Raw genomic sequence first — 23,672 nt, forward strand, 5'->3', positions numbered from 1 at the left:
TAGCACTTATGGTTATTAAATGGCACCCAGAATAATGTTGCACGAAGCACAATTTCACATCATTCTGGGTTCATTTATGTGAAAACAAGGTCCAATCAGGCTGAAACGTTACAGGAAGGTAGAATCTATTGAGTTGTAAGTGATCTGAATGTTTCATGATGATAGCACTTTCCTAAGGGGGTCAAACCATGTCCCAAAGGTCACCGTGCCTGGTGTCACTTTAAATAAGTAGTCCAGTTACACATTTGTGGGCTTATAACTTGGCTTCTGAATATCCTAGAGAGGTCAGTTTTGTTTTAGAGTACTCCAATTAACAGCCCCTATTTCCTCAAAAAGGAATGGAGTCATTAGCACTTATGGTTTTTAAATGGCACCCAGAATTATGTTGCACGAAGCACAATTTCACATCATTCTGGGTCCATTTGTGTGAAAACAAGGTCCAATCAGGCTGAAACATTACAAGAAGGTAGAATCTATTGAGTTGTAAGTGATCTGAACGTTTCATGATGATCGCACATTCCTAAGTGGGTCAAACCATGTCCCAAAGGTCACCAGATTTGGTGTCACTTTAAAGAAGTAGTCCAGTTACACATTTGTGGGCTTATAACTTGGCTTCTGAATGTTCTAGAGAGATCAGGTTTGTTTCAGTGTACTCCAATCAACAGTCCCTACAACCACAAAAAGGAATGGAGTCATTAGCACTTATGGTTTGTAAATGGCACCCTGAATTATGTTGCACGAAGCACAATTTCACATCATTCTGGGTCCATTTGTGTGAAAACAAGGTCCAATCAGGCTGAAACGTTACAAGAAGGTAGAATCTATTGAGTTGTAAGTGATCTGAACGTTTCATGATGATAGCCCTTTCCTAAGGGTGTCAAACCATGTCCCAAAGGTCACCGGATATGGTGTCAATTTAAAGAAGTAGTCCAGTTACACATTTGTGGGCTTATAACTTGGCTTCTGAATATCCTAGAGAGGTCAGGTTTGTTTTAGAGTAATCCAGTTAACAGCCCCTATTACCTCAAAAAGGAATGGAGTCATTAGCACTTATGGTTTGTAAATGGCACCCAGAATTATGTTGCACGAAGCACAATTTCAAATCATTCTGGGTTCATTTGTGTGAAAACAAGGTCCAATCAGGCTGAAACGTTGCAGGAAGGTAGAATCTATTGAGTTGTAAGGGATCTGAACGTTTCATGATGATAGCACTTTCCTAAGGGGGTCAAACTATGTCCCAAAGGTCACCGGATCTGGTGTCAATTTAAAGTAGTAGTCCAGTTACACATTTGTGGGCTTATAACTTGGCTTCTGAATGTCCTAGAGAGATCAGGTTTGTTTTAGTGTACTCCAATCAACAGCCCCTACTACCACAAAAAGGAATGGAGTCATTAGCCCTTATGGTTTGTAAATGGCACCCAGAATTATGTTGCACGAAGCACAATTTCACATCATTCTGGGTCCATTTGTGTGAAAACAAGGTCCAATCAGGCTGAAACGTTACAAGAAGGTAGAATCTATTGAGTTGTAAGTGATCTGAACGTTTCATGATTATCACACATTCCTATAGGGGGTCAAACCATGTCCCAAAGGTTACCGGGCCTGGTGTCACTTTAAAGAAGTAGTCCAGTTACACCTTTGTGGGCTTATAACTTGGCTTCTGAATGTCCTAGAGAGATCAGGTTTGTTTTAGTGTACTCCAATCAACAGCCCCTACTACCACAAAAAGGAATGGAGTCATTAGCACTTAGGGTTTGTAAATGGCACCCAGAATTATGTTGCACGAAGCACAATTTCACATCATTCTGTGTTCATTTGTGTGAAAACGAGGTCCAATCAGGCTGAAACATTACAAGAAGGTAGAATCTATTGAGTTGTAAGTGATCTGAACGTTTCATGATGATCGCACATTCCTAAGGGGGTCAAACATGTCCCAAAGGTCACCAGATCTGGTGTCACTTTAAAGAAGTAGTCCAGTTACACCTTTGTGGGCTTATAACTTGGCTTCTGAATATCCTAGAGAGATCAGGTTTAATTTAGAGTACTCCAAATAACAGCCCCCATTACCCCAAAAAGGAATGGAGCCCTTAGCACTTATTGTTTTTAAATGGCACCCAGAATTATGTTGCACGAAGCACAATTTCACATCATTCTGGGTTCATTTGTGTGAAAACAAGGTCCAATCAGGCTGAAACATTGCAGGAAGGTAGAATCTATTGAGTTGTAAGTGATCTGAACGTTTCATGATGATAGCACTTTCCTAAGGGGGTCAAACCATGTCCCAAAGGTCACCGGATCTGGTGTCATTTTACAGAAGTAGTCCAGTTACACATTTGTGGGCTTATAACTTGGCTTCTGAAAGTCCTAGAGGGATCAGGTTTGTTTTAGTGTACTCCAATCAACAGCCCCTACAGCCACAAAAAAGAATGGAGTCATTAGCACTTATGGTTTGTAAATGGCACCCAAAATTATGTTGCACAAAGCACAATTTCACATCATTCTGGGTCCATTTGTGTGAAAACAAGGTCCAATCAGGCTGAAACGTTACAAGAAGTTAGAATCTATTGAGTTGTAAGTGATCTGAACGTTTCATGATGATCGCACATTCCTATAGGGGGTCAAACCATGTCCCAAAGGTCACCGGGCCTGGTGTCAATTTAAAGAAGTAGTCCAGTTACACCTTTGTGGGCTTAAAACTTGGCTTCTGAATATCCTAAAGAGGTCAGGTTTGTTTTAGAGTACTCCAATTAACAGCCCCTACAACCACAAAAAGGAATGGAGTCATTAGCACTTATGGTTTTTAAATGGCACCCAGAATTATGTTGCACAAAGCACGATTTCACATCATTCTGGGTTCATTTGTGTGAAAACAAGGTCCAATAAGGCTGAAACATTACAGGAAGGTAGAATCTATTGAGTGGTAAGTGATCTGAACGTTTCATGATGATAGCACTTTCCTAAGGGGGTCAAACCATGTCCCAAAGGTCACCGGATCTGGTGTCAATTTAAAGTAGTCCAGTTACACATTTGTGGGCTTATAACTTGGCTTCTGAATGTCCTAGAGAGATCAGGTTTGTTTTAGTGTACTCCACTCAACAGCCCCTACAACCACAAAAAGGAATGGAGTCATTAGCACTTATGGTTTTTAAATGGCACCCAGAATTATGTTGCACGAAGCACAATTTCACATCATTCTGGGTTCATTTGTGTGAAAACAAGGTCCAATCAGGCTGAAACGTTACAAGAAGGTAGAATCTATTGAGTTGTAAGTGATCTGAACGTTTCATGATGATCGCACATTCCTATAGGGGGTCAAACCATTTCCCAAAGGTTACCGGGCCTGGTGTCACTTTAAAGAAGTAGTCCAGTTACACATTTGTGGGCTTATAACTTGGCTTCTGAATGTCCTAGAGAGATCAGGTTTGTTTTAGTGTACTCCAATCAACAGCCCCTACAACCACAAAAAGCAATGGAGTCATTAGCACTTATGGTTTTTAAATGGCACCCAGAATTATGTTGCACGAAGCACAATTTCACATCATTCTGGGTTCATTTGTGTGAATACAAGGTCCAATCAGGCTGAAACATTACAGGAAGGTAGAATCTATTGAGTTGTAAGTGATCTGAACGTTTCATGATGATAGCACTTTCCTAAGGGGTCAAACGATGTCCCAAAGGTCACCGGATCCGGTGTCAATTTAAAGAAGTAGTCCAGTTACACATTTGTGGGCTTATAACTTGGCTTCTGAATGTCCTAGAGAGATCAGGTTTGTTTTAATGTACTCCAATCAACAGCCCCTACAACCACAAAAAGGAATGGAGTCATTAGCACTTATGGTTTTTAAATGGCACCCAGAATTATGTTGCACGAAGCACAATTTCACATCATTCTGGGTCCATTTGTGTGAAAACAAGGTCCAATCAGGCTGAAACGTTACAAGAAGGTAGAATCTATTGAGTTGTAAGTGATCTGAACGTTTCATGATGATCGCACATTCCTATAGGGGGTCAAACCATGTCCCAAAGGTCAGCGGGCCTGGTGTCAATTTAAAGAAGTATTCCAGTTACACATTTGTGGGCTTATAACTTGGCTTCTGAATATCCTAGAGAGGTCAGGTTTGTTTTAGAGTACTCCAATTAACAGCCCCCATTAACCCAAAAAAGGAATGGAGTCATTAGCACTTATGGTTTGTAAATGGCGCCCAGAATTATGTTGCACGAAGCACAATTTCACATCATTCTGGGTTCATTTGTGTGAAAACAAGGTCCAATCAGGCTGAAACGTTACAAGAAGGTAGAATCTATTGAGTTGTAAGTGATCTGAACGTTTCATGATGATCGCACATTCCTATAGGGGGTCAAACCATTTCCCAAAGGTCACCGGGCCTGGTGTCACTTTAAAGAAGTAGTCCAGTTACACATTTGTGGGCTTATAACTTGGCTTCTGAATGTCCTAGAGAGGTCAGGCTTGTTTTAGTGTACTCCAATCAACAGCCCCTACAACCACAAAAAGGAATGGAGTCATTAGCACTTATGGATTGTAAATGGCACCCAGAATTAAGTTGCACGAAGCACAATTTCACATCATTCTGGGTCCATTTGTGTGAAAACAAGGTCCAATCAGGCTGAAACGTTACAAGAAGGTAGAATCAATTGAGTTGTAAGTGATCTGAACGTTTCATGATGATCGCACATTCTTATAGGGGGTAAAACCATGTCCCAAAGGTCACCGGGCCTGGTGTCACATTAAAGAAGTAGTCCAGTTACACCTTTGTGGGCTTATAACTTGGCTTCTGAATATCCTAGAGATGTCAGGTTTGTTTTAGAGTACTCCAATTAACAGCCCCCATTACCTCAAAAAGGAATGGAGTCATTAGCACTTATGGTTTTTAAATGGCACCCAGAATTATGTTGCATGAAGCACAATTTCACATCATTCTGGGTTCATTTGTGGAAAACAAGGTCCAATCAGGCTGAAACGTTACAGGAAGGTAGAATCTATTGAGTTGTAAGTGATCTGAACGTTTCATGATGATAGCACTTTCCTAAGGGGGTCAAACCATGTCCCAAAGGTCACCGGATCTGGTGTCAATTTAAAGCAGTAGTCCAGTTACACATTTGTGGGCTTATAACTTGGCTTCTGAATGTCCTAGAGAGATCAGGTTTGTTTTAGTGTACTCCAATCAACAGCCCCTACAACCACAAAAAGGAATGGAGTCATTAGCGCTTATGTTTTGTAAATGGCACCCAGAATTATGTTGCATGAAGCACAATTTCACATCATTCTGGGTCCATTTGTGTGAAAACAAGGTCCAATCAGGCTGAAACGTTACAAGAAGGTAGAATCTATTGAGTTGTAAGTGATCTGAACGTTTCATGATGATCGCACATTCCTATAGGGGGTCAAACCATGTCCCAAAGGTCACCGGGCCTGGTGTCACTTTAAAGAAGTAGTCCAGTTACACCTTTGTGGGCTTATAACTTGGCTTCTGAATATCCTAGAGAGGTCAGGTTTGTTTTAGAGTACTCCAATTAACAGCCCCCATTACCACAAAAAGGAATGGAGTCATTAGCACTTATGGTTTGTAAATGGCACCCAGAATTATGTTGCACGAAGCACAATTTCACATCATTCTGGGTCCATTTGTGTGAAAACAAGGTCCAATCAGGCTGAAACGTTACAAGAATGTAGAATCTATTGAGTTGTAAGTGATCTGAACGTTTCATGATGATAGCACTTCCTAAGGGGGTCAAACCATGTCCCAAAGGTCACCGGATCTGGTGTCAATTTAAAGAAGTAGTCCAGTTACACATTTGTGGGCTTATAACTTGGCTTCTGAATGTCCTAGAGAGATCAGGTTTGTTTTAGTGTACTCCAATCAACAGCCCCTACAACCACAAAAAGGAATTGAGTCAATAGCACTTAAGGTTTGTAAATGGCACCCAGAATTATGTTGCACGAAGCACAATTTCACATCATTCTAGGTCCATTTGTGTGAAAACAAGGACCAATCAGGCTGAAACTTTACAGGAAGGTAGAATCTATTGAGTTGTAAGTGATCTGAACGTTTCATGATGATAGCACTTTCCTAAGGGGGTCAAACCATGTCCCAAAGGTCACCTGATCTGGTGTCAATTTAAAGAAGTAGTCCAGTTACACCTTTGTGGGCTTATAACTTGGCTTCTGGATGTCCTAGAGAGGTCAGGTTTGTTTTATTGTACTCCAATCAACAGCCCCTACAACCACAAAAAAGAATGGAGTCATTAGCACTTATGGGTTGTAAATGGCACCCAGAATTATGTTGCACGAAGCACAATTTCACATCATTCTGGGTCCATTTGTGTGAAATCAAGGTCCAATCAGGCTGAAACGTTACAAGAAGGTAGAATCAATTGAGTTGTAAGTGATCTGAACATTTCACGATGATCGCACATTCCCATAGGGGGTCAAACCATGTCCCAAAGGTCACCGGGCCTGGTGTCACTTTAAAGAAGTAGTCCAGTTACACCTTTGTGGGCTTATAACTTGGCTTCTGAATGTCCTAGAGAGGTCAGGCTTGTTTTAGTGTACTCCAATCAACAGCCCCTACAACCACAAAAAGGAATGGAGTCATTAGCACTTATGGATTGTAAATGGCACCCAGAATTAAGTTGCACGAAGTACAATTTCACATCATTCTGGGTCCATTTGTGTGAAAACAAGGTCCAGTCAGGCTGAAACGTTACAAGAAGGTAGAATCTATTGAGTTGTAAGTGAGCTGAACGTTTCATGATGGTCGCACATTCCTATAGGGGGTCAAACCTTGTCCCAAAGGTCACCGGGCCTGGTGTCACTTTAAAGAAGTAGTCCAGTTACACCTTTGTGGGCTTATAACTTGGCTTCTGAATATCCTAGATAGGTCAGGTTTGTTTTAGAGTACTCCAATTAACAGCCCCCATTACCACAAAAAGGAATGGAGTCATTAGCACTTATGGTTTGTAAATGGCACCCAGAATTATGCTGCACGAAGCACAATTTCACATCATTCTGGGTCCATTTGTGTGAAAACAAGGTCCAATCAGGCTGAAACGTTACAAGAATGTAGAATCTATTGAGTTGTAATTGATCTGAATGTTTCATGATGATAGCACTTTCCTAAGGGGGTCAAACCATGTCCCAAAGGTCACCGGATCTGGTGTCAATTTAAAGAAGTAGTCCAGTTACACATTTGTGGGCTTATAACTTGGCTTCTGAATGTCCTAGAGAGATCAGGTTTGTTTTAGTGTACTCCAATCAACAGCCCCTACAACCACAAAAAGGAATGGAGTCATTAGCGCTTATGTTTTGTAAATGGCACCCAGAATTATGTTGCATGAAGCACAATTTCACATCATTCTGGGTCCATTTGTGTGAAAACAAGGTCCAATCAGGCTGAAACGTTACAAGAAGGTAGAATCTATTGAGTTGTAAGTGATCTGAACGTTTCATGATGATCGCACATTCCTATAGGGGGTCAAACCATGTCCCAAAGGTCACCGGGCCTGGTGTCACTTTAAAGAAGTAGTCCAGTTACACCTTTGTGGGCTTATAACTTGGCTTCTGAGTATCCTAGAGAGGTCAGGTTTGTTTTAGAGTACTCCAATTAACAGCCCCCATTAACCCAAAAAGGAATGGAGTCATTAGCACTTATGGTTTGTAAATGGCACCCAGAATTATGTTGCACGAAGCACAATTTCACATCATTCTAGGTCCATTTGTGTGAAAACAAGGTCCAATCAGGCTGAAACGTTACAAGAAGGTAGAATAAATTGAGTTGTAAGTGATCTGAACGTTTCACAATGATCACACATTCCCATAGGGGGTCAAACCATGTCCCAAAGGTCACTGGGCCTGGTGTCACTTTAAAGAAGTAGTCCAGTTACACCTTTGTGGGCTTATAACTTGGCTTCTGAATGTCCTAGAGAGGTCAGGCTTGTTTTAGTGTACTCCAATCAACAGCCCCTACAACCACAAAAAGGAATGGAGTCATTAGCACTTATGGATTGTAAATGGCACCCAGAATTAAGTTGCACGAAGTACAATTTCACATCATTCTGGGTCCATTTGTGTGAAAACAAGGTCCAGTCAGGCTGAAACGTTACAAGAAGGTAGAATCTATTGAGTTGTAAGTGAGCTGAACGTTTCATGATGATCGCACATTCCTATAGGGGGTCAAACCTTGTCCCAAAGGTCACCGGGCCTGGTGTCACTTTAAAGAAGTAGTCCAGTTACACCTTTGTGGGCTTATAACTTGGCTTCTGAATATCCTAGAGAGGTCAGGTTTGTTTTAGAGTACTCCAATTAACATCCCCCATTACCACAAAAAGGAATGGAGTCATTAGCACTTATGGTTTGTAAATGGCACCCAGAATTATGTTGCACGAAGCACAATTTCACATCATTCTGGGTCCATTTGTGTGAAAACAAGGTCCAATCAGGCTGAAACGTTACAAGAAGGTAGAATCTATTGAGTTGTAAGTGATCTGAACGTTTCATGATGATCGCACATTCCTATAGGGGGTAAAACCATGTCCCAAAGGTCACCGGGCCTGGTGTCACTTAAAAGAAGTAGTCCAGTTACACATTTGTGGGCTTATAACTTGGCTTCTGAATGTCCTAGAGAGGTCAGGTTTGTTTTAGAGTACTCCAATTAACAGCCCCTCTTACCTCAAAAAGGAATGGAGTCATTAGCCCTTATGGTTTTTAAATGGCACCCAGAATTATGTTGCACGAAGCACAATTTCACATCATTCTGGGTTCATTTGTGTGAAAACAAGGTCCAAAGGGGCTGAAACGTTACAGGAAGGTAGAATCTGTTGAGTTGTAAGTGATCTGAACGTTTCATGATGATAGCACTTTCCTAAGGGGGACAAACCATGTCCCAAAGGTCACCGGATCTGGTGTCAATTTAAAGAAGTAGTCCAGTTACACCTTTGTGCACTTATAACTTGGCTTCTGAATGTCCTAGAGAGGTCAGGTTTGTTTTAGTGTACTCCAATCATCAACAGCCCCGATAACAACAAAAAGGAATGGAGTCATTAGCACTTATGGTTTGTAAATGGCACCCAGAATTATGTTGCACAAAGCACAATTTCACATCATTCTGGGTCCATTTGTGTGAAAACAAGGTCCACTCAGGCTGAAACGTTACAAGAAGGTAGAATCTATTGAGTTGTAAGTGATCTGAATGTTTCATGATGATCGCACATTCCTATAGGGGGTCAAACCATGTGCCAAAGGTCACCGGGCCTGGTGTCACTTTAAAGAAGTAGTCCAGTTACACATTTGTGGGCTTATAACTTGGCTTCTGAATGTCCTAGAGAGGTCAGGTTTGTTTTAGAGTACTCCAATTAACAGCCCCTCTTACCTCAAAAAGGAATGGAGTCATTAGCCCTTATGGTTTTTAAATGGCACCCAGAATTATGTTGCACGAAGCACAATTTCACATCATTCTGGGTTCATTTGTGTGAAAACAAGGTCCAAAGGGGCTGAAACATTACAGGAAGGTAGAATCTATTGAGTGGTAAGTTATCTGAACGTTTCATGATGATAGCACTTTCCTAAGGGGGTCAAACCATGTCCCAAAGGTCACCGGATCTGGTGTCAATTTAAAGAAGTAGTCCAGTTACACATTTGTGGGCTTATAACTTGGCTTCTGAATGTCCTAGAGAGATCAGGTTTGTTTTAGTGTACTCCAATCAACAGCCCCTACAACCACAAAAAGGAATGGAGTCATTAGCACTCATGGTTTTTAAATGGCACCCAGAATTATGTTGCACGAAGCACAATTTCACATCATTCTGGGTTCATTTGTGTGAAAACAAGGTCCAATCAGGCTGAAACGTTACAAGAAGGTAGAATCTATTGAGTTGTAAGTGATCTGAACATTTCATGATGATCGCACATTCCTATAGGGGGACAAACCATGTCCCAAAGGTCACCGGGCCTGGTGTCACTTTAAAGAAGTAGTCCAGTTACACATTTGTGGGCTTATAACTTGGCTTCTGAATGTCCTAGAGAGATCAGGTTTGTTTTAGTGTACTCCAATCAACAGCCCCTACAACCACAAAAATGAATGGAGTCATTAGCACTTATGGTTTGGAAATGGCACCCAGAATTATGTTGCACGAAGCACAATTTCACATCATTCTGGGTCCATTTGTGTGAAAACAAGGTCCAATCAGGCTGAAACCTTACAAGAAGGTAGAATCAATTGAGTTGTAAGTGATCTGAACGTCTCATGATGATCGCACATTCTTATAGGGGGTAAAACCATGTCCCAAAGGTCACCGGGCCTGGTGTCACATTAAAGACGTAGTCCAGTTACACCTTTGTGGGCTTATAACTTGGCTTCTGAATATCCTAGAGATGTCAGGTTTGTTTTAGAGTACTCCAATTAACAGCCCCCATTACCTCAAAAAGGAATGGAGTCATTAGCACTTATGGGTTTTAAATGGCACCCAGAAATTAAGTTGCATGAAGCACAATTTCACATCATTCTGGGTTCATTTGTGGAAAACAAGGTCCAATCAGGCTGAAACGTTACAGGAAGGTAGAATCTATTGAGTTGTAAGTGATCTGAACGTTTCATGATGATAGCACTTTCCTAAGGGGGTCAAACCATGTCCCAAAGGTCACCGGATCTGGTGTCAATTTAAAGAAGTAGTCCAGTTACACATTTGTGGGCTTATAACTTGGCTTCTGAATGTCCTAGAGAGATCAGGTTTGTTTTAGTGTACTCCAATCAACAGCCCCTACAACCACAAAAAGGAATGGAGTCATTAGAACATATGGTTTGTAAATGGCACCCAGAATTATGTTGCACGAAGCACAATTTCACATCATTCTGGGTCCATTTGTGTGAAAACAAGGTCCAATTAGGCTGAAACGTTACAAGAAGGTAGAATCTATTGAGTTGTAAGTGATCTGAATGTTTCATGATCATCGCACATTCCTATATGGGATCAAACCATGTCCCAAAGGTCACCGGATCTGGTGTCAATTTAAAGAAGTAGTCCAGTTACACATTTGTGGGCTTATACCTTGGCTTCTGAATGTCCTAGAGAGATCAGGTTTGTTTTAGTGTACTCCAATAGACAGCCCCTACAATCACAAAAAGGAATTGAGTCATTAGCACTTATGGTTTGTAAATTGCACCCAGAATTATGTTGCACGAAGCACAATTTCACATCATTCTGGGTCCATTTGTGTGAAAACAAGGTCCAATCAGGCTGAAACGTTACAAGAAGGTAGAATCTATTGAGTTTTAAGTGATCTGAACGTTTCATGATGATCGCACATTCCTATAGGGGTTCAAACCATGTCCCAAAGGTCACCGGGCCTGGTGTCACTTTAAAGAAGTAGTCCAGTTACACCTTTGTGGGCTTATAACTTGGCTTCTGAATATCCTAGAGAGGTCAGGTTTGTTTTAGAGTACTCCAATTAACAGCCCCCATTACCACAAAAAGGAATGGAGTCATTAGCACTTATGGTTTTTAAATGGCACCCAGAATTATGTTGCACAAAGCACAATTTCACATCATTCTGGGTTCATTTGTGTGAAAACAAGGTCCAATCAGGCTGAAATGTTACAGGAAGGTAGAATCTATTGAGTTGTAAGTGATCTGAACGTTTCATGATGATAGCACTTTCCTAAGGGGGTCAAACCATATCCCAAAGGTCACCAGATCTGGTGTCAATTTAAAGAAGTAGTCAAGTTACACATTTGTGGGCTTATAACTTGGCTTCTGAATGTCCTAGAGAGATCAGGTTTGTTTTAGTGTACTCCAATCAACAGCCCCTACAATCACAAAAAGGAATGGAGTCATTAGCACTTATGGTTTTCAAATGGCACCCAGAATTATGTTGCACAAAGCACAATTTCACATCATTCTGGGTTCATTTGTGTGAAAACAAGGTCCAATCAGGCTGAAATGTTACAAGAAGGTAGAATCTATTGAGTTGTAATTGATCTGAACATTTCATGATGATCGCACATTCCTATAGGGCGTGAAACCATGTCCCAAAGGTCACCGGGCCTGGTGTCACATTAAAGAAGTAGTCCAGTTACACATTTGTGGGCTTATAACTTGGCTTCTGAATGTCCTAGAGAGGTCAGGTTTGTTTTAGAGTACTCCAATTAACAGCCCCTCTTACCTCAAAAAGGAATGGAGTCATTAGCCCTTATGGTTTTTAAATGGCACCCAGAATTATGTTGCACGAAGCACAATTTCACATCATTCTGGGTTCATTTGTGTGAAAACAAGGTCCAAAGGGGCTGAAACATTACAGGAAGGTAGAATCTATTGAGTGGTAAGTGATCTGAACGTTTCATGATGATAGCACTTTCCTAAGGGGGTCAAACCATGTCCCAAAGGTCACCGGATCTGGTGTCAATTTAAAGAAGTAGTCCAGTTACACATTTGTGGGCTTATAACTTGGCTTCTGAATGTCCTAGAGAGATCAGGTTTGTTTTAGTGTACTCCAATCAACAGCCCCTACAACCACAAAAAGGAATGGAGTCATTAGCACTCATGGTTTTTAAATGGCACCCAGAATTATGTTGCACGAAGCACAATTTCACATCATTCTGGGTTCATTTGTGTGAAAACAAGGTCCAATCAGGCTGAAACGTTACAAGAAGGTAGAATCTATTGAGTTGTAAGTGATCTGAACGTTTCATGATGATCGCACATTCCTATAGGGGGACAAACCATGTCCCAAAGGTTACCGGGCCTGGTGTCACTTTAAAGAAGTAGTCCAGTTACACATTTGTGGGCTTTTAACTTGGCTTCTGAATGTCCTAGAGAGATCAGGTTTGTTTTAGTGTACTCCAATCAACCGCCCCTACAACCACAAAAATGAATGGAGTCATTAGCACTTATGGTTTGGAAATGGCACCCAGAATTATGTTGCACGAAGCACAATTTCACATCATTCTGGGTCCATTTGTGTGAAAACAAGGTCCAATCAGGCTGAAACCTTACAAGAAGGTAGAATCAATTGAGTTGTAAGTGATCTGAACGTTTCATGATGATCGCACATTCTTATAGGGGGTAACACCGTGTCCCAAAGGTCACCGGGCCTGGTGTCACATTAAAGAAGTAGTCCAGTTACACCTTTGTGGGCTTATAACTTGGCTTCTGAATATCCTAGAGATGTCAGGTTTGTTTTAGAGTACTCCAATTAACAGCCCCCATTACCTCAAAATGGAATGGAGTCATTAGCAATTATGGTTTTTAAATGGCACCCAGAATTAAGTTGCATGAAGCACAATTTCACATCATTCTGGGTTCATTTGTGGAAAACAAGGTCCAATCAGGCTGAAACGTTACAGGAAGGTAGAATCTATTGAGTTGTAAGTGATCTGAACGTTTCATGATGATAGCACTTTCCTAAGGGGGTCAAACCATGTCCCAAAGGTCACCGGATCTGGTGTCAATTTAAAGAAGTAGTCCAGTTACACATTTGTGGGCTTATAACTTGGCTTCTGAATGTCCTAGAGAGATCAGGTTTGTTTTAGTGTACTCCAATCAACAGCCCCTACAACCACAAAAATGAATGGAGTCATTAGAACCTATGGTTTGTAAATGGCACCCAGAATTATGTTGCACGAAGCACAATTTCACATCATTCTGGGTCCATTTGTGTGAAAACAAGGTCCAATCAGGCTGAAACGTTACAAGAATGTAGAATCTATTGAGTTGTAATTGATCTGAACGTGTCATGATGATAGCACTTTCCTAAGGGGGTCAAACCATGTCCCAAAGGTCACCGGATCTGGTGTCAATTTAAAGAAGTAGTCCAGTTACACATTTGTGGGCTTATAACTTGGCTTCTGAATGTCCTAGAGAGATCAGGTTTGTTTTAGTGTACTCCAATCAACAGCCCCTACAACCACAAAAAGGAAAGGAGTCATTAGCACTTATGGTTTGTAAATGGCACCCAGAATTATGTTGCATGAAGCACAATTTCACATCATTCTGGGTCCATTTGTGTGAAAACAAGGTCCAATCAGGCTGAAATGTTACAAGAAGATAGAATCTATTGAGTTGTAAGTGATCTGAACGTTTCATGATGATCGCACATTCCTATAGGGGGTCAAACCATGTCCCAAAGGTCACCGGGCCTGGTGTCACTTTAAAGAAGTATTCCAGTTACACTTTTGTGGGCTTATAACTTGGCTTCTGAATATCCTAGAGAGGTCAGGTTTGTTTTAGAGTTATCCAATTAACAGCCCCCATTAACCCAAAAAGGAATGGAGTCATTAGCACTTATGGTTTTTAAAGGCACCCAGAATTATGTTGCACGAAGCACAATTTCACATGATTCTGGGTTCATTTGTGTGAAAACAAGGTCCAAAGGGGCTGAAACGTTACAGGAAGGTAGAATCTATTGAGTTGTAAGTGATCTGAACGTTTCATGATGATAGAACTTTCCTAAGGGGGACAAACCATGTCCCAAAGGTCACCGGATCTGGTGTTGTTTTAAAGAAGTAGTCCAGTTACACATTTGTGGGCTTATAACTTGGCTTCTGAATGTCCTAGAGAGATCAGGTTTGTTTTAGTGTACTCCAATCAACAGCCCCTACAACCACAAAAAGGAATGGAGTCATTAGCACTCATGGTTTTTAAATGGCACCCAGAATTATGTTGCACGAAGCACAATTTCACATCATTCTGGGTTCATTTGTGTGAAAACAAGGTCCAATCAGGCTGAAACGTTACAAGAAGGTAGAATCTATTGAGTTGTAAGTGATCTGAACATTTCATGATGATCGCACATTCCTATAGGGGGACAAACCATGTCCCAAAGGTCACCGGGCCTGGTGTCACTTTAAAGAAGTAGTCCAGTTACACATTTGTGGGCTTATAACTTGGCTTCTGAATGTCCTAGAGAGATCAGGTTTGTTTTAGTGTACTCCAATCAACAGCCCCTACAACCACAAAAATGAATGGAGTCATTAGCACTTATGGTTTGGAAATGGCACCCAGAATTATGTTGCACGAAGCACAATTTCACATCATTCTGGGTCCATTTGTGTGAAAACAAGGTCCAATCAGGCTGAAACCTTACAAGAAGGTAGAATCAATTGAGTTGTAAGTGATCTGAACGTCTCATGATGATCGCACATTCTTATAGGGGGTAAAACCATGTCCCAAAGGTCACCGGGCCTGGTGTCACATTAAAGACGTAGTCCAGTTACACCTTTGTGGGCTTATAACTTGGCTTCTGAATATCCTAGAGATGTCAGGTTTGTTTTAGAGTACTCCAATTAACAGCCCCCATTACCTCAAAAAGGAATGGAGTCATTAGCACTTATGGGTTTTAAATGGCACCCAGAAATTAAGTTGCATGAAGCACAATTTCACATCATTCTGGGTTCATTTGTGGAAAACAAGGTCCAATCAGGCTGAAACGTTACAGGAAGGTAGAATCTATTGAGTTGTAAGTGATCTGAACGTTTCATGATGATAGCACTTTCCTAAGGGGGTCAAACCATGTCCCAAAGGTCACCGGATCTGGTGTCAATTTAAAGAAGTAGTCCAGTTACACATTTGTGGGCTTATAACTTGGCTTCTGAATGTCCTAGAGAGATCAGGTTTGTTTTAGTGTACTCCAATCAACAGCCCCTACAACCACAAAAAGGAATGGAGTCATTAGAACATATGGTTTGTAAATGGCACCCAGAATTATGTTGCACGAAGCACAATTTCACATCATTCTGGGTCCATTTGTGTGAAAACAAGGTCCAATTAGGCTGAAACGTTACAAGAAGGTAGAATCTATTGAGTTGTAAGTGATCTGAATGTTTCATGATCATCGCACATTCCTATATGGGATCAAACCATGTCCCAAAGGTCACCGGATCTGGTGTCAATTTAAAGAAGTAGTCCAGTTACACATTTGTGGGCTTATACCTTGGCTTCTGAATGTCCTAGAGAGATCAGGTTTGTTTTAGTGTACTCCAATAGACAGCCCCTACAATCACAAAAAGGAATTGAGTCATTAGCACTTATGGTTTGTAAATTGCACCCAGAATTATGTTGCACGAAGCACAATTTCACATCATTCTGGGTCCATTTGTGTGAAAACAAGGTCCAATCAGGCTGAAACGTTACAAGAAGGTAGAATCTATTGAGTTTTAAGTGATCTGAACGTTTCATGATGATCGCACATTCCTATAGGGGTTCAAACCATGTCCCAAAGGTCACCGGGCCTGGTGTCACTTTAAAGAAGTAGTCCAGTTACACCTTTGTGGGCTTATAACTTGGCTTCTGAATATCCTAGAGAGGTCAGGTTTGTTTTAGAGTACTCCAATTAACAGCCCCCATTACCACAAAAAGGAATGGAGTCATTAGCACTTATGGTTTTTAAATGGCACCCAGAATTATGTTGCACAAAGCACAATTTCACATCATTCTGGGTTCATTTGTGTGAAAACAAGGTCCAATCAGGCTGAAATGTTACAGGAAGGTAGAATCTATTGAGTTGTAAGTGATCTGAACGTTTCATGATGATAGCACTTTCCTAAGGGGGTCAAACCATATCCCAAAGGTCACCAGATCTGGTGTCAATTTAAAGAAGTAGTCAAGTTACACATTTGTGGGCTTATAACTTGGCTTCTGAATGTCCTAGAGAGATCAGGTTTGTTTTAGTGTACTCCAATCAACAGCCCCTACAATCACAAAAAGGAATGGAGTCATTAGCACTTATGGTTTTCAAATGGCACCCAGAATTATGTTGCACAAAGCACAATTTCACATCATTCTGGGTTCATTTGTGTGAAAACAAGGTCCAATCAGGCTGAAATGTTACAAGAAGGTAGAATCTATTGAGTTGTAATTGATCTGAACATTTCATGATGATCGCACATTCCTATAGGGCGTGAAACCATGTCCCAAAGGTCACCGGGCCTGGTGTCACATTAAAGAAGTAGTCCAGTTACACATTTGTGGGCTTATAACTTGGCTTCTGAATGTCCTAGAGAGGTCAGGTTTGTTTTAGAGTACTCCAATTAACAGCCCCTCTTACCTCAAAAAGGAATGGAGTCATTAGCCCTTATGGTTTTTAAATGGCACCCAGAATTATGTTGCACGAAGCACAATTTCACATCATTCTGGGTTCATTTGTGTGAAAACAAGGTCCAAAGGGGCTGAAACATTACAGGAAGGTAGAATCTATTGAGTGGTAAGTGATCTGAACGTTTCATGATGATAGCACTTTCCTAAGGGGGTCAAACCATGTCCCAAAGGTCACCGGATCTGGTGTCAATTTAAAGAAGTAGTCCAGTTACACATTTGTGGGCTTATAACTTGGCTTCTGAATGTCCTAGAGAGATCAGGTTTGTTTTAGTGTACTCCAATCAACAGCCCCTACAACCACAAAAAGGAATGGAGTCATTAGCACTCATGGTTTTTAAATGGCACCCAGAATTATGTTGCACGAAGCACAATTTCACATCATTCTGGGTTCATTTGTGTGAAAACAAGGTCCAATCAGGCTGAAACGTTACAAGAAGGTAGAATCTATTGAGTTGTAAGTGATCTGAACGTTTCATGATGATCGCACATTCCTATAGGGGGACAAACCATGTCCCAAAGGTTACCGGGCCTGGTGTCACTTTAAAGAAGTAGTCCAGTTACACATTTGTGGGCTTTTAACTTGGCTTCTGAATGTCCTAGAGAGATCAGGTTTGTTTTAGTGTACTCCAATCAACCGCCCCTACAACCACAAAAATGAATGGAGTCATTAGCACTTATGGTTTGGAAATGGCACCCAGAATTATGTTGCACGAAGCACAATTTCACATCATTCTGGGTCCATTTGTGTGAAAACAAGGTCCAATCAGGCTGAAACCTTACAAGAAGGTAGAATCAATTGAGTTGTAAGTGATCTGAACGTTTCATGATGATCGCACATTCTTATAGGGGGTAACACCGTGTCCCAAAGGTCACCGGGCCTGGTGTCACATTAAAGAAGTAGTCCAGTTACACCTTTGTGGGCTTATAACTTGGCTTCTGAATATCCTAGAGATGTCAGGTTTGTTTTAGAGTACTCCAATTAACAGCCCCCATTACCTCAAAATGGAATGGAGTCATTAGCAATTATGGTTTTTAAATGGCACCCAGAATTAAGTTGCATGAAGCACAATTTCACATCATTCTGGGTTCATTTGTGGAAAACAAGGTCCAATCAGGCTGAAACGTTACAGGAAGGTAGAATCTATTGAGTTGTAAGTGATCTGAACGTTTCATGATGATAGCACTTTCCTAAGGGGGTCAAACCATGTCCCAAAGGTCACCGGATCTGGTGTCAATTTAAAGAAGTAGTCCAGTTACACATTTGTGGGCTTATAACTTGGCTTCTGAATGTCCTAGAGAGATCAGGTTTGTTTTAGTGTACTCCAATCAACAGCCCCTACAACCACAAAAATGAATGGAGTCATTAGAACCTATGGTTTGTAAATGGCACCCAGAATTATGTTGCACGAAGCACAATTTCACATCATTCTGGGTCCATTTGTGTGAAAACAAGGTCCAATCAGGCTGAAACGTTACAAGAATGTAGAATCTATTGAGTTGTAATTGATCTGAACGTGTCATGATGATAGCACTTTCCTAAGGGGGTCAAACCATGTCCCAAAGGTCACCGGATCTGGTGTCAATTTAAAGAAGTAGTCCAGTTACACATTTGTGGGCTTATAACTTGGCTTCTGAATGTCCTAGAGAGATCAGGTTTGTTTTAGTGTACTCCAATCAACAGCCCCTACAACCACAAAAAGGAAAGGAGTCATTAGCACTTATGGTTTGTAAATGGCACCCAGAATTATGTTGCATGAAGCACAATTTCACATCATTCTGGGTCCATTTGTGTGAAAACAAGGTCCAATCAGGCTGAAATGTTACAAGAAGATAGAATCTATTGAGTTGTAAGTGATCTGAACGTTTCATGATGATCGCACATTCCTATAGGGGGTCAAACCATGTCCCAAAGGTCACCGGGCCTGGTGTCACTTTAAAGAAGTATTCCAGTTACACTTTTGTGGGCTTATAACTTGGCTTCTGAATATCCTAGAGAGGTCAGGTTTGTTTTAGAGTTATCCAATTAACAGCCCCCATTAACCCAAAAAGGAATGGAGTCATTAGCACTTATGGTTTTTAAAGGCACCCAGAATTATGTTGCACGAAGCACAATTTCACATGATTCTGGGTTCATTTGTGTGAAAACAAGGTCCAAAGGGGCTGAAACGTTACAGGAAGGTAGAATCTATTGAGTTGTAAGTGATCTGAACGTTTCATGATGATAGAACTTTCCTAAGGGGGACAAACCATGTCCCAAAGGTCACCGGATCTGGTGTTGTTTTAAAGAAGTAGTCCAGTTACACATTTGTGGGCTTATAACTTGGCTTCTGAATGTCCTAGAGGGATCAGGTTTGTTTTAGTGTACTCCAATCAACAGCCCCTACAACCACAAAAATGAATGGAGTCATTAGCACCTATGGTTTGTAAATGGCACCCAGAATTATGTTGCACGAAGCACAATTTCACATCATTCCTGGTCCATTTGTGTGAAAACAAGGTCCAATCAGGCTGAAACATTACAAGAAGGTAGAATTAATTGAGTTGTAAGTGATCTGAACGTTTCATGATGATAGCACTTTCCTAAGGGGGTCAAACCATGTCCCAAAGGTCACCGGGCCTGGTGTCACTTTAAAGAAGTAGTCCAGTTACACATTTGTGGGCTTATCACTTGGCTTCTGAATATCCTAGAGAGGTCAGGTTTGTTTTAGAGTACTCCAATTAACAGCCCCCATTACCCCAAAAAGGAATGGAGTCATTAGCACTTATGGTTTTTAAATGGCACCCAGAATTATGTTGCACGAAGCACAATTTCACATCATTCTGGGTCCATTTGTGTGAAAACAAGGTCCAATCAGGCTGAAACTTTACAAGAAGGTAGAATCTATTGAGTTGTAAGTGATCTGAAGTCATTAGCACTTATGGTTTGTAAATGGCACCCAGAATTATGTTGCACGAAGCACAATTTCACATCATTCTGGGTCCATTTGTGTGAAAACAAGGTCCAATCTGGCTGAAACGTTACAAGAAGGTAGAATCTATTGAGTTGTAAGTGATCTGAATGTTTCATGATCATCGCACATTCCTATATGGGGTCAAACCATGTCCCAAAGGTCACCGGATCTGGTGTCATTTTAAAGAAGTAGCCCAGTTACACATTTGTGGGCTTATAACTTGGCTTCTGAATGTCCTAGAGAGATCAGGTTTGTTTTAGTGTACTCCAATCAACAGCCCCTACAACCACAAAAAGGAATGGAGTCATTAGCACTCATGGTTTTTAAATGGCACCCAGAATTATGTTGCACGAAGCACAATTTCACATCATTCTGGGTTCATTTGTGTGAAAACAAGGTCCAATCAGGCTGAAACGTTACAAGAAGGTAGAATCTATTGAGTTGTAAGTGATCTGAACGTTTCATGATGATCGCACATTCCTATAGGGGGACAAACCATGTCCCAAAGGTTACCGGGCCTGGTGTCACTTTAAAGAAGTAGTCCAGTTTCACATTTGTGGGCTTATAACTTGGCTTCTGAATGTCCTAGAGAGATCAGGTTTGTTTTAGTGTACTCCAATCAACAGCCCCTACAACCACAAAAATGAATGGAGTCATTAGCACTTATGGTTTGGAAATGGCACCCAGAATTATGTTGCACGAAGCACAATTTCACATCATTCTGGGTCCATTTGTGTGAAAACAAGGTCCAATCAGGCTGAAACCTTACAAGAAGGTAGAATCAATTGAGTTGTAAGTGATCTGAACGTTTCATGATGATCGTACATTCTTATAGGGGGTAAAACCATGTCCCAAAGGTCACCGGGCCTGGTGTCACATTAAAGAAGTAGTCCAGTTACACCTTTGTGGGCTTATAACTTGGCTTCTGAATATCCTAGAGATGTCAGGTTTGTTTTAGAGTACTCCAATTAACAGCCCCCATTACCTCAAAAAGGAATGGAGTCATTAGCAATTATGGTTTTTAAATGGCACCCAGAATTAAGTTGCATGAAGCACAATTTCACATCATTCTGGGTTCATTTGTGGAAAACAAGGTCCAATCAGGCTGAAACGTTACAGGAAGGTAGAATCTATTGAGTTGTAAGTGATCTGAACGTTTCATGATGATAGCACTTTCCTAAGGGGGTCAAACCATGTCCCAAAGGTCACCGGATCTGGTGTCAATTTAAAGAAGTAGTCCAGTTACACATTTGTGGGCTTATAACTTGGCTTCTGAATGTCCTAGAGAGATCAGGTTTGTTTTAGTGTACTCCAATCAACAGCCCCTACAACCACAAAAAGGAATGGAGTCATTAGAACCTATGGTTTGTAAATGGCACCCAGAATTATGTTGCACGAAGCACAATTTCACATCATTCTGGGTCCATTTGTGTGAAAACAAGGTCCAATCAGGCTGAAACGTTACAAGAATGTAGAATCTATTGAGTTGTAATTGATCTGAACGTGTCATGATGATAGCACTTTCCTAAGGGGGTCAAACCATGTCCCAAAGGTCACCGGATCTGGTGTCAATTTAAAGAAGTAGTCCAGTTACACATTTGTGGGCTTATAACTTGGCTTCTGAATGTCCTAGAGAGATCAGGTTTGTTTTAGTGTACTCCAATCAACAGCCCCTAGAACCACAAAAAGGAAAGGAGTCATTAGCACTTATGGTTTGTAAATGGCACCCAGAATTATGTTGCATGAAGCACAATTTCACATCATTCTGGGTCCATTTGTGTGAAAACAAGGTCCAATCAGGCTGAAATGTTACAAGAAGATAGAATCTATTGAGTTGTAAGTGATCTGAACGTTTCATGATGATCGCACATTCCTATAGGGGGTCAAACCATGTCCCAAAGGTCACCGGGCCTGGTGTCACTTTAAAGAAGTATTCCAGTTACACTTTTGTGGGCTTATAACTTGGCTTCTGAATATCCTAGAGAGGTCAGGTTTGTTTTAGAGTAATCCAATTAACAGCCCCCATTAACCCAAAAAGGAATGGAGTCATTAGCACTTATGGTTTTTAAAGGCACCCAGAATTATGTTGCACGAAGCACAATTTCACATGATTCTGGGTTCATTTGTGTGAAAACAAGGTCCAAAGGGGCTGAAACGTTACAGGAAGGTAGAATCTATTGAGTTGTAAGTGATCTGAACGTTTCATGATGATAGAACTTTCCTAAGGGGGACAAACCATGTCCCAAAGGTCACCGGATCTGGTGTTGTTTTAAAGAAGTAGTCCAGTTACACATTTGTGGGCTTATAACTTGGCTTCTGAATGTCCTAGAGGGATCAGGTTTGTTTTAGTGTACTCCAATCAACAGCCCCTACAACCACAAAAATGAATGGAGTCATTAGCACCTATGGTTTGTAAATGGCACCCAGAATTATGTTGAACGAAGCACAATTTCACATCATTCCTGGTCCATTTGTGTGAAAACAAGGTCCAATCAGGCTGAAACATTACAAGAAGGTAGAATCAATTGAGTTGTAAGTGATCTGAACGTTTCATGATGATAGCACTTTCCTAAGGGGGTCAAACCATGTCCCAAAGGTCACTGGGCCTGGTGTCACTTTAAAGAAGTAGTCCAGTTACACATTTGTGGGCTTATCACTTGGCTTCTGAATAACCTAGAGAGGTCAGGTTTGTTTTAGAGTACTCCAATTAACAGCCCCCATTACCCCAAAAAGGAATGGAGTCATTAGCACTTATGGTTTTTAAATGGCACCCAGAATTATGTTGCACGAAGCACAATTTCACATCATTCTGGGTCCATTTGTGTGAAAACAAGGTCCAATCAGGCTGAAACTTTACAAGAAGGTAGAATCTATTGAGTTGTAAGTGATCTGAAGTCATTAGCACTTATGGTTTGTAAATGGCACCCAGAATTATGTTGCACGAAGCACAATTTCACATCATTCTGGGTCCATTTGTGTGAAAACAAGGTCCAATCTGGCTGAAACGTTACAAGAAGGTAGAATCTATTGAGTTGTAAGTGATCTGAATGTTTCATGATCATCGCATATTCCTATATGGGGTCAAACCATGTCCCAAAGGTCACCGGATCTGGTGTCAATTTAAAGAAGTAGTCCAGTTACACATTTGTGGGCTTATACCTTGGCTTCTGAATGTCCTAGAGAGATCAGGTTTGTTTTAGTGTACTCCAATAGACAGCCCCTACAACCACAAAAAGGAATGGAGTCATTAGCACTTATGGTTTGTAAATGGCACCCAGAATTATGTTGCACGAAGCACAATTTCACATCATTCTGGGTCCATTTGTGTGAAAACAAGGTCCAATCAGGCTGAATCGTTACAAGAAGGTAGAATCTATTGAGTTTTAAGTGATCTGAACGTTTCATGATGATCGCACATTCCTATAGGGGTTCAAACCATGTCCCAAAGGTCACCGGGCCTGGTGTCACTTTAAATAAGTAGTCCAGTTACACCTTTGTGGGCTTATAACTTGGCTTCTGAATATCCTAAAGAGGTCAGGTTTGTTTTAGAGTACTCCAATTAACAGCCCCCATTACCACAAAAAGGAATGGAGTCATTAGCACTTATGGTTTTTAAAT

The sequence above is a fragment of the Nothobranchius furzeri genome, chromosome 8, assembly GCF_043380555.1.
Source record: "Nothobranchius furzeri strain GRZ-AD chromosome 8, NfurGRZ-RIMD1, whole genome shotgun sequence".
NCBI lineage: Eukaryota > Metazoa > Chordata > Actinopteri > Cyprinodontiformes > Nothobranchiidae > Nothobranchius > Nothobranchius furzeri.